Here is an 11,536-nt window from a genome sequence, read left to right on the forward strand (position 1 = left end):
TACTGCTAACGATTAGCATTAAGCATGTGGCCACACACCAACAAGAACAGAAGAAACTGCAGAAGTTTATCCCACTTGGAAAGCCCCCCAAAGAGGGGCGGAGAGGGAGCAAATGTATAAATTGAATTAACTAGCCAGTAAGCGACAGTTTTTCAAAATCCAGCCCATCAGCACAGACACACACACACACACACACACATAACAGGCGCAAATGGCGCAGGTTAGGTTAGGCGTTAAGGTGTGAGGAGGGCAATGTTTTCCGATATTTGGAACGAGAATACAGCGCGCGACCAAGAGAGAGAGAGGGCGAGAGATAGACCTTTTGTTTGGTCTGTTAGACGTTAGGATTGTGTATGAACCGCCACCATAGTGAGAAACGCTGAAACAGTTGCGCATAGTGGCCACCTTTCTACATGCAGGATTTAGGAATGAAATGAATTTTACATTGGATTGGTTTGTGGAAGTAGTAGAAACACCGCCGGTTAACTAATGCCCCGTTCATAACAAAACTATTCACTTTAAGGTACTTTAATTTGCCACGTGAAAAATGTTCAAGGTGCGCATTTATCTTTACTCTTAACGCCCCCATTTCCTAATTTCAATCGATTGAAATTGTGGCTCTCACATACAAACTGAAATCACTCATCTTCGTTTTTTTTTTGTTTCGAGTCGAAAAGGTAGCTAAACATGATTTCTAGGCTAAACAGCAGGGCGCTCCCATTAAATATCTAGTATGAATTATTGAATTTGTTGAACGAGAAAACTAGCATTGACAGAATTATATGAAAACATCGTGAAAGACAACGTGTGCACTTTAGGCTTACTCCACTGAAAGCTAACCGAACCTCCTAATTTGTTGCAATATTTGCAAACAATTTACGATGCGTGGCAATATCCCACTATTCTACTAGAATGTGTTTTTAGTCCAAATATATTCCCCCCAACGCATGACGCCTTTGAAGCCCTGTTGGTTCGTTAAGTTACGCTGCTGTTCGTTCCCGAACGGTTGATCACTATGTATGGGGCTTTAAGTTAGCCAAAATTGTAGTCTGTCGTTTTTTGTAGCTAAATTTTACCTAAAATTCCTCGAAGATCCACCATCATCCCCAAAAATTCCAGGAATTCGGCCCATATTTCATTTTGAACTGTTAGTTTGGTCATAAGTAGATCTTTACCGGCAAGGGAGTGAATGAAGAAGTAAACTTTTTGCACGGAACAAAAGAAGGGTGAAGGATGCTTATTGGATCGGGTTCAGTGCTTCATGCCTGGATTAACGGAAACGGAGGTGCCTTTTGAGAAAGAAAGAAACATACAAACACAAACAAACAAACAAACAAATGGAAAGGAAATATACGAAAGGAAAGAAGTGAATGCGAACAGGCAACATATAGTAGGGAAGTACAGAAATAACTACATGATAGTAAACAACACAAAGCTGAATAGCTGAACAAAATCTAAAAAAACGATACAAAGCTAAAAAGAGATTCCATTAACAAGAAAACTATGAAATAACTCTGCTCCTTCTTATCCACTAATGCACAGAGATGAGTCCCCTCACAAACCAACCTGTAATGCCAGTGAACACGAAACAAAACAGAAAAAAACAGCATAGAATGATATGGACTGAATAACAGCGCGGGTAATGGAGATGAAGAGAACGTGTGGCTATGCAATGATGATTATGAATGATGTATGCACACCTACCTTAACTCTCCTGTCGACAGTAGCTTCAATGCCGAAAACACAGAAGAAGAAAAACAAAGACGAATCCACGCAGCGAAAGGTAGGAGTTGTTTGTATGTAATTTTATAGAAAAGCCACAAAAAAACACGAACCACAAAAACAAACAAACAGATGGACTATTATATAGAGAGGACGATAGTAGAAAGGACCTCTGAGTGGGAAGGCAAGGGCATCCACATTGCTTTCAAAGAGTTAATCGAGAGTTAAAGGCTAAAATTGAACAAATGATGATAAGCTAACTAAAGGCTCGTCAGCAAAGGAAAAGGGAGCGAGCATCGCCCATTGCAAACACTGATCGACCCGAGGGCGCAAATGTGTCGTGTAAAGTTGTATAAATTGTATTTTATTTTTACATAGATCCTAAAAGGTCTGAAGGACCTTCTAAGGTGTGAGCCAGTGTGCATGTATGATATGAATGTATGGGAAAGAAAAATGAGAGTGAGAGAGAAAGATAAGGAGCGCTTTAAAAGAGAGGTAGCACAGGATAGGAAAAAGGAGTTCCAAGGAGCTTTGCTACGAAAGGCATCAAAGGCACCGACAAATGGCTTTGTGGTAGTGGATTAGTGCAAAGATAGCAAGTACGTTTTGCACTGACGCGTGCATGGTGTGTATGCGTTTGTATGTGTGTCTGCGGCGTATGTGTGTACTCGTTAAGCATGAACTGGGATATGTGCAAAATTTTCTCAAACTACTATTAATGAGCCCGTATCGTCGTACGTCGTATATATATATATATAGTTACTTTTATTATTGCTATATTATTTTATTATTTTTTGTAATAAAAAAACATTTCCTTTTTACATCAGCGTGGGTTCAGTTATTATTATCTTTTATCACTCGATATTATTTGTTTTTAGAGATCCATTTCCAAACGCAGGAATCTAGTATTTCTAGCGAAGCGAAGTTAGTTGGCCCTGTAGTTATGCTATCCGCACACACGCATGCGCGGTTCGGTGAGCGAGCAACCATAGCGTGCGTGGGGATAAGGATGATCAGTGCGCCAAATTATTTTTATTATTTATTTTCTTCTTTTGCCATTGCTTTAAAGGTCAATCATGTTAAGTGGACCTATTGAATGTAATTTGGAAAAGTGAAGAACGATTGAGAACAAATAATTCTATTGACACCAGCACGATGCAGCATGTGTGGCCTCCCCCGGTGCACTGAACGACGACATTTTAGAAAGAGATGAGTGTGTGATAGATCGTTTCGATGGTAATCCGACACCTCACTAAAAAGGCCTCAGATTGTAAGCAACCGATTGATTGGTGCGGTGCAGTAATTCTTCACGGGATGGACTAGAGTGCGCGAAGGGTCGTAAGGATCGTTTCTGGGCCAAACACTGCCAGTTTATAAACAGTAACAGTTTACTTAAGCTTATAAGCGATAAGATGATGACCCGTTAGCAGCATCAGTGGTCAACAGTAAGCAGTACATATACACGGGACAGCGGATAATAATATTAACATCTAATTGCACTCGATCGACCGGGTTGGTAGCGCGGTCCACCATGGTCCTCTCACTTTTGAACCATAATCGATCGATTTAACCATTTCTACTCTTCTAAATGTAAATCCCGCGTGTGGCTGCAGTTCCATTCTTCCAGTTACAAAAGGAAAGGATTCTCTTTCCAGTAGGGCTACAACGTGAAACAACGGAGTACATGAAGATCCGATAGACGGTTTTGAGAAGTTAGCGCCATCCATACAACCCCGAAACCCAACTCCCAAAATTTACCAAATCGTTTGCTAACCGCAAACGATAGGAGAGCAAAAAGTCTTCACAACGCGAGCACGCACGCACGCACGGACGCATGCGGCTGATCGTCGTTCTCTAGAACATCCCAAGTCCGGCACCCGATCGTGTGTGCGTGATCACTATGTCACACAGTGGTGGAAAGGGGGAAAGTAATATTCCAATTTTTTACGCGTACTCGCTTACCCATCTGAGGTGCTGGAGTGGTAGAACCAACCAATATGCGATACAATGTGTGTGTTATCAATTAAGAGAACATTTAAACCAATCGGGTTGGACAAACATGAAAGCCATACCAATGTGGTGCGCCAAATAATGTTAATATCGCACCGGAAGATCGGATACATTTAATACATAATTACCATCACAAGGACAGGTGCACACATACACACCAGTTGTAACACATGCTAACGAAGAATATCCCGATCGAGCGTCCTGGAGTAACACGCTGCGGTGTTGGAGAAATTAAAAAAGTAACATTACATTACGAGATGCGGGCGAAGAATAGGACACTAAGCACTGCCATTATTGAGGTCAGACCATTTTCTTAGGCTAAAACATTACAAGCAAGCTTTTAGCTTTCGGTGGAGCGTACGAATTCCGGGGAAGGCGTTAACCACATGTCGGGTTCAATTTCATCATTTTCTCAACCGCCATCACGGTTGAGCCAACAGCAGCAACCAAAACTTAATGATAATCAGCAAGCAGCAGCTGCTAGTAGTGTAAGATACGAGATGAGGGCATAACGATAATCTTCCACGTAGCGGTCCGGTTTAGCAGCAGAAGGAGAATTCATTTTAACGGAGTCAAAGCCGGATCCCACAAGGCGATGACATTACTGCCAGGATACTCCGATCTCAGCAAGCCTTTCTCCAGCCCTCCTTCACCAGTTTTGATTGTCCAAACCACAAGTTGGAGAGCGAAGCCTACTTTGGGTTGCACAACTCCTCGTTCCAACCATACTCTTCCCAACATTTGATCCTCGCATTGCTTTCGAGCTCAAAATCCACTGAAAAAAAAGGAAGAATATCCTTATCACACTGAAGTATTGTTTTTTTTTCCAAAGGATAAGCCCCTGCCCCTCTCTTCCTCTCTGCTCCTAGTGCGTGTATGAATGAGGTGTGAGTGTTTGTGTGCGCGAGATGCTTGGTTCCTGTAAATAGGTGGATCCGAAGTGGATAAAGACACTTTGTTTTAATCGAAAGCATTATAAAAAAGTGAAAACCAAAGGATAAGAAGTAAGGACGGAAGGAAATTTAAAACGGGGACGCAAAAGTGTCTGTCGAAAAATGGAAGAAAAGACATTGCCCCTTCCTTCACGCAACAAAATTTCAAAACATTAAGCTTAAAAAGGAAAGGAAAGGATAAGTGAAAGAGAGAGAGAGAGAGAGAGAGAGAGAGAGAGAGAGAGCAAAATTGACTTAAAACAATGAAGAAATAAAAAAAACAAAAACCAAATCATGAGACTGGATCGGGAAAGTTAAAAACCCTGCTGCCGAAGCGATTGTGTGCAAAATCAAGCAAATACGTCCAAATTCCCGTAATTGCACCGAAGATGGTGCCCAAAAGCGGCGTACTAGTGTGTTCAACAAGAAACGTAAAATTGCATTTACTGTGCATTTGTTCTGTTTCGTTCGATTCGAATACGATTTTGCACGTTCGAATTTACAGTGTCATTCGAGACCTTTTTAACTGGAGTTTTACATCTCTCTTTCTTTTTCTCAATATAGTTTTACCTTTTATTGGTTGCTTTATTTTTCCTTCTTCATCATCGTTCTCCTTTTGGATGGAATTTGTTTTATTATTTTTTCCGTTCTTTAAGTTAACAAAGATTTTGATAAATCTACCAAACGACCAGCGGGAAAGAGGAGTGGACCGTTCTGGAAACGAAAGATGACTGATTGTGTGGTGCTCTTGAAAGTAGCGTTTAAATAGATTAAGAGAAAAAAAATCGTTTCAAAAAATTAGAAAAAAAACATAAAAACCTAGACTGGTTAAGCAAAATGATAAGCGAAGCAGCATGAAGCATTGGCCGTCTACTTAAGCGTCAAATCTGTTCAAAAAGAACACCAAAAAGGACACTTTCGATTCAAGCGCACCTAACGGTTTTGAGCTGCACGATCACGGGACGTATTGTCCGCCCACTTCCCTGGATTCAAGATTTCGAGCAACAAAGGGAAGAATGGGAACCGTATCCCCTCTTTCACCATCTCTTTCTCTCGCTTATCCTTTCTTGAACATTGGATTGCAATTGGAGAAACAACTATAAATTAATAGAAATTAAAAGAACAAACAACAACATAAATTTTACGCTAAGCACAATTAGGAACTCTTAAGCAAACTGAATCGATGGACTGAACGCGAATACGAGGCAAAAACGTTAAAGAAGACTTTGTGCACGTAGAACAACACGTACACCGTGGCAATGCTCCCTTGTGCTGCATGGATCATTGGCAATTTATAGACATTACATTTGGAGTACTACATGCCCAAAGTATTGGATACCCTATACTAGCTCCCACGAACTCCCCCGTTGACTAGGCCTGTTTGGCAAAAGCAAAATTGAAATTCTTCTGCATAATACTGAAGCACAGCCAATATGGTTCAGCTTTTCGATGTATCAGCGTATTATAGCATTATCCAGCAGGTTAGAGATTAAGTGAACAGTACTCATAGTAAGCAATGATCAGCATTGGATGCATTCGGAAGTCGTATGGAAAACGATACTCTCTTTGGCGCAAAAGCGATGATATTAAAAGTTATCCTCAACTGTATACCCTCAACCTTCTGCCCAGTCTAGCTTGTTGAGTAGAGCTTTCGAATGAAACGAATGTGACCTTCCCTCCCTCCACTATGCGGCATAATTATTAGCAAAACCAAATCGCAAAACCCCTTCCCTCTAATCTCCTCCATGCTCTATGGGAGGCTGTGCGCGGGTGTTTTTTGAGATAAGAAGATCGGTTTCTCTATTCCTTGACCTAGTTTGATTAGCATATCAGTGAAGTGATTCCGTTTCAAGTTACTTTAGCTAAAATTGTATAGGCAGAATTGTTCGATTGTTCCCAATCCGTTCTCGAAGTTTGTTTTATTCTATTTTACGAACTCAATGCTTACTCGCGCAAAACGAAATTACAATCATGACGGGGATCAGCGTAGGCAGCGAACGGTTTTTAGCTCTAATATTCCTTTGCGAACTTCGTTTATGAACTTCGGTTTGTGGTGATAGAAAAATTTTATCTAAATTAAATTAATTTGTTATCCTAAAAAAAAACAAGCAAAAATACGGCAAGCAGTTAGTCAAAGTTGAAGAATCCCAATTACCTGGTCAGTACGAGCTCTGTTGCATGTCTATGAAATCGCAACAACCGGTGCAAATAAAAAATAGCACCTAAACCTGAATGAAATGAAACAAAAGAAAGGAAAGAAAGGATAATAAAGGTTTTGCTTAAATGTGCACAAAACGTGCCACATCATTATTTGTTAATCACACACAAATAGAGAGACAGAGAGAGAGGCGGCGAGAGAGAAAGCAGCAATGAAAAGATGACAAACGAAAAGTTGTCAAACACAGTGGGTAACGAAAGTGGCAAATCGAGAGCAATCAACATTACCCCTCTTAATGCCCCCTAATGTATAGTTACTAAAACAAACTTTTATCTCTCTTTCTCTCCCGCGCCTAACCTGAAACCTGACCATCCTTGCATTGTTATATTTGTGTCCTGTAAACTACCGCTTACGATTGCACAATAAGGCACCTCATTTCAATCCCTGTCTATATTGAAGGTATGAAATGGTTGAGCTCCTTTAAGCGTGTAAAATGGAACATCAGAACAAACCACAAGAAGCAGCAGCAACAAGAAACCCACTATTGTTACTGAACAACCCAATAAGCCAACCTAACCAACAAACAAACGCAACCAGTGTACGTGCACATATACACGCGCAGCATTGTGAATCCTTGCATTTCTTTGCTATGCAGAAAAGTAAAGTGTGAACAAACTTACAAAGACAAGCAACAACAACAAAAAAACAAAGCCGACAAACATACAAATGAATCGATGGAAACAAACTCAGAAAACTCAGCGACAGTGTAACCTGAACTATTATGAAGATGACATTTAAATATGAATATTGAGAGGAATGGTAGGGTGAGCCGGTGAGCTGGTGCTGCTAGTCCACCCGGTACTAAAGCACACTAAAGGGAACGGAGCGAGAGCGAAACCAGAGTTGGGCTATTATTTTTTTATACAAATACAATGTGCAACAAATAATGATAAAAATAAGCCAGATACAACTAAACGAGCAACAGAAGCAGAGCTGAACGATAAACATACAAAAAAAAATCATAAACGTAAGCCGTATACGTTGTACCGCCTGCTTCAACAAATCTATCGGGGCGATACTATGCGGGTGATGTTACTTCGCTCCTTCTCATACTCCTCACACTCGGATCAGCTATATGCGTCACGTCTAAGTCGGTGCATAAACAATATTTAAGATACGTACAAAGAAAGGAAAACAAACAAACAACCCACAAAATACTACAGAACATTACAGCTAATCTACCAGCAGCGAGTAAAGAAGTATGAAAGATAGGAGAAGAACAGCGGCGCGATAAGAAAAGAAGAAGCGAAGGAAACAGGCGAAGGAAACTGGTTAAAAAATACAGTAATGGAACAAACAAACACAACAATACAAAAACTGCAACAGTAACTACGCTCAGCAAATCAGCAAGAGGAAACTGAAGAAGGGACAAAAGCACATGAAAAGTGAAACTGCTAAAGAAAGGTGAACAAAATACAAAGAAAGGTGATGGTGTAAGTATAATGAGCATAGGATAGGGAATAGAAGAAGGTGAAGAAAGAAACGAACAAAAAGGGGATAAAAAGGGGTTGAAACAGTGAAGTACATAAGGGCGACAGCAGATGAGTAGGAGGCCGTGATTCTGTGCGATTGCGCACGTGTAAGTTGTATGATAAAATGTGGAAAGAAGCGTATAGACAGCACAGCGGATGCAGCATGTAAAGACACAAAGGCAACAACAGCAAACATACACACACACAATGATACAAAACATAGAAAACTGCATACAGAAACCAGAAAAGGAACGAGGAGCGATGAAAAGACGAAAAGACACGCCTCAAACTGTGGAACGTGGTGTACATTTCAATAAAAGTATGTATTCATTATTAACCCTCCCAGTGAGTGACATTCCTTTCAAAGTGAAAAGAAATTATGTTTCTCTTTCCCCTTTTGCTTATCAACATTGGTTAACTTCGAAGCTTATCACCAACAAACTATATCATGTGAGAAAAATGCCTTTTTCTCACGATGCGTCCAGCATCCACAGCTTCTTGGACATCTTCCAGAATTCTCTATCCGTTCTAGCCGCACGGATAAGCAAGACTGCTGCCGTTGCTGCCGCTGTGGTCACCGATCGTATTTCTTATCGCTGCACAGCCACAGCATTGCTTTTAAGTACGCCCCTGGGGAGACGTCCGTCCGTTCGATCACAACAAGCCCCAGTCATTATCAGTACACCGAGAGCGCGGTTTTAGTGCGAGTGTTTAGCGGGTACTTGATAACCTCTGGGGATCGTTCTGGTCAGTCGAAGGAGAGGCTTACAGCAGCGCCACAACGCTTCATCGACCACATCCAGTATAGCCGAGATAACGCTAGGCGGTGGAGCCGCACATTCATTACTCATGCTGCTCGCTACCGTAACATACTACTTTCCGTTGTTATCAATCGGACGGCGATCTGGAATGATCGAAGATGAGCGCACGCCAAAGGCATTGCATTTGACTCACTCGTTGCATCATTAACACGATGACGGTGATAAGAAGATGTAGTGTCTAGAGACCTTCTTCTGTTGAGTAAATGTGTGTCATGTCCAGAGGGTGATTAATGTCTAAACATTTCGAGTACGTTTATAAAATTGACGTTCTTTATGCTGCTATCAAATAAGATGCGATGCGTCCAGTACGGTTTCCGGTGGGGAGAATTAAGGAACATATCTGGGTCTCCCCATCTGCCCAACCCATGGCCCAGCCACCAATAAAGTTGTCGGTTAATTTGAACGAACGAATTTGAAGCTGTACCAAGGTACTTTAAAAAGACAGGTAGCTTTATCCAGAACAAATCCCCGATTTTATTTTAGAAAAAACTTCAGAGTTTGACATTCACGGGATGGTGGGATGTTTACTTCGGGAACGCTCTTTTCGGAGCTGTTTTCGCTTTTCCGTGGTATTACGACAGTTAAAATTCACGAAAAGTGGCAGGAAAGTTGAAGTTTATGCAAATATTCCCAAAATTCTTTCAATAGTTTCAATATGCTATCGGTCCGTAGGTCTTGCCATCCGGCCTAGAACAAGAGCTAGCTAGCGTTCCTGGACCGTGCTCACTCGCTGTAAAACACAACTCGGTCGCTCGAATGATCTTAAATCGAGAGATGAATCATTTAAACATTCGAAAAAGAGTGAAATCAAGTACTTTCCCTGATAAAACCACCAAACTTGCCCACATCTTCTTCTTCTTCTTCTTGAAACTCACGTGGTTTTGTTTATAAAAGCGCCCTCCTATGAATGTCAAACAAATTCAAAATGGTGACCTGTCAAAGCGGTTAAGATGCTACCTGTCTTTTTAAAGTACCTTGAGCTGTACACAACAACTTCGAACAACTTGCATGCAATATTCCATTCAAGCTGCACGCAATGAACTGCTTGAACTTTTCTCTCGCTCTCTCACTCTTTCGCGCGAGAGCGAGATGGGCGATTGCTTGAGATTTTGGACCATTCGAGCAGATTCCCTCTCCACAGTGATTACCGATAGAATAAACACATTTTGCCGAACAAAATCAGTTTTTTTTAGCGAAAAATGGGTTGCGTGGCACTGTACCGTTGGAAATCGCTGAAAAATTGGAAGGTTTTTAAATTTTTCCCCCTTTCTCCCAACTGCAGATTCATTTATTCGCTTATGCCGAGGCAGTTCGCCACGCTGTAATCCAATTGCCTTGCCATTACACGCAAACTTAATAAAACCTGTTCCAAAAATCATCCCCAACAACGAGAGGCGGACGCCTTCAGCAGCCCTTTTTCCTTCCCAAACCCAAACCTGATAACCCACATTCTGCATTGATAATTGTAACCCCTGAGCCAACCGGTGCCAACGGAAAGGGCAAGAGTGTCCAGAGAGGGCGCCGCTCGTTTAAAACTTCCAAACTTGAATTATTCAAAAACTGACCGCCCCGAACTCGGAACCGGTCAAAACGCTAGGAAACGGTGGTCGAGGTCGCATGCAAATCGCTCAAATATCCCACCCCGAGGTGTGCGCATGCCCACCGGATTGGCATGCGGATTGATTGTAAATTGATCGAATTGCTGATGGTTAGGCCGCGGCGCGAGGTGCTCCACTCCACGCAATCCATCCGCCATCGTGTCAACTGTTGCTTCCCAGGTTAATGTGTTCTTGAATTCGAAATGGCCGTTTTTTGCAAAGTTGCGCTTAACCTACTTCATTACCCATCAGACGTAGGGGTCTCTTTACCGTCATCGATCATCTGCAGTCAGAACCAACCGGCAGCTATTGAGCAGGAGGCCCTTTTGATTGCAATTACTTCATCTCAACATCAATTGCCATCATAAACCTCCTTCCTAAGTGCTACGGACACGTACATCACGTACATACATTTAAGCAAACCCAAGTAGTCGTATCGAATCGTACGAGAACCTGGCTCGATGCCTATACTACTTGCCCTGCGTGGTCTGTGGACGTAAAGGATCTATTTTCGTCAACACCTTCCTTTGTCAGACGACATCTTGCGCTGACAACACCGCGGGTGAAGGTGCAGTGCGGTTACCCCACCCGCCAGTCCCTCCCGAGAACTCGCAAACGGTTTGTTTCTACGGGATCCGGCAGAGACAAATGTTTTCTGTGATTTAACCTTTCGTTCAATTCATTTTTTTCTTCTGTGTGTAATTTTTGTTTCGTTGTTTCGATTCGTCTTCCTAGCCGCATATCGATAAACAACATCAAACAC

At 41.8% G+C, this 11,536-nt stretch overlaps 2 protein-coding genes across 5 annotated transcripts in view; one reads left to right on the forward strand and one right to left on the reverse strand.

The window, feature by feature from the left end:
- Positions 1–2,543, forward strand: part of LOC125953410 (ecdysone receptor) — a 218,702-nt gene extending 216,159 nt beyond the window's left edge. For all 4 annotated transcript variants that reach the window (XM_049682989.1, XM_049682988.1, XM_049682987.1 and 1 more), the window contains one exon: positions 1–2,543. This exon is cut by the window's left edge and continues 2,720 nt beyond it. The gene's annotated coding sequence lies outside the window, so the exon portion shown is untranslated.
- The window catches only part of LOC125953378 (unconventional myosin-XVIIIa), a 284,199-nt gene extending 280,733 nt beyond the window's left edge, over positions 1–3,466 (reverse strand). Inside the window, exon 1 of the mRNA XM_049682900.1 lies at positions 3,463–3,466. The gene's annotated coding sequence lies outside the window, so the exon portion shown is untranslated. The remainder of the gene's footprint in view (positions 1–3,462) is intronic.
- Positions 3,467–11,536: the final 8,070 nt, after the last annotated feature.

This window comes from Anopheles darlingi, chromosome 3 (assembly GCF_943734745.1).
Source record: "Anopheles darlingi chromosome 3, idAnoDarlMG_H_01, whole genome shotgun sequence".
Classification (NCBI taxonomy): Eukaryota; Metazoa; Arthropoda; class Insecta; order Diptera; family Culicidae; genus Anopheles; species Anopheles darlingi.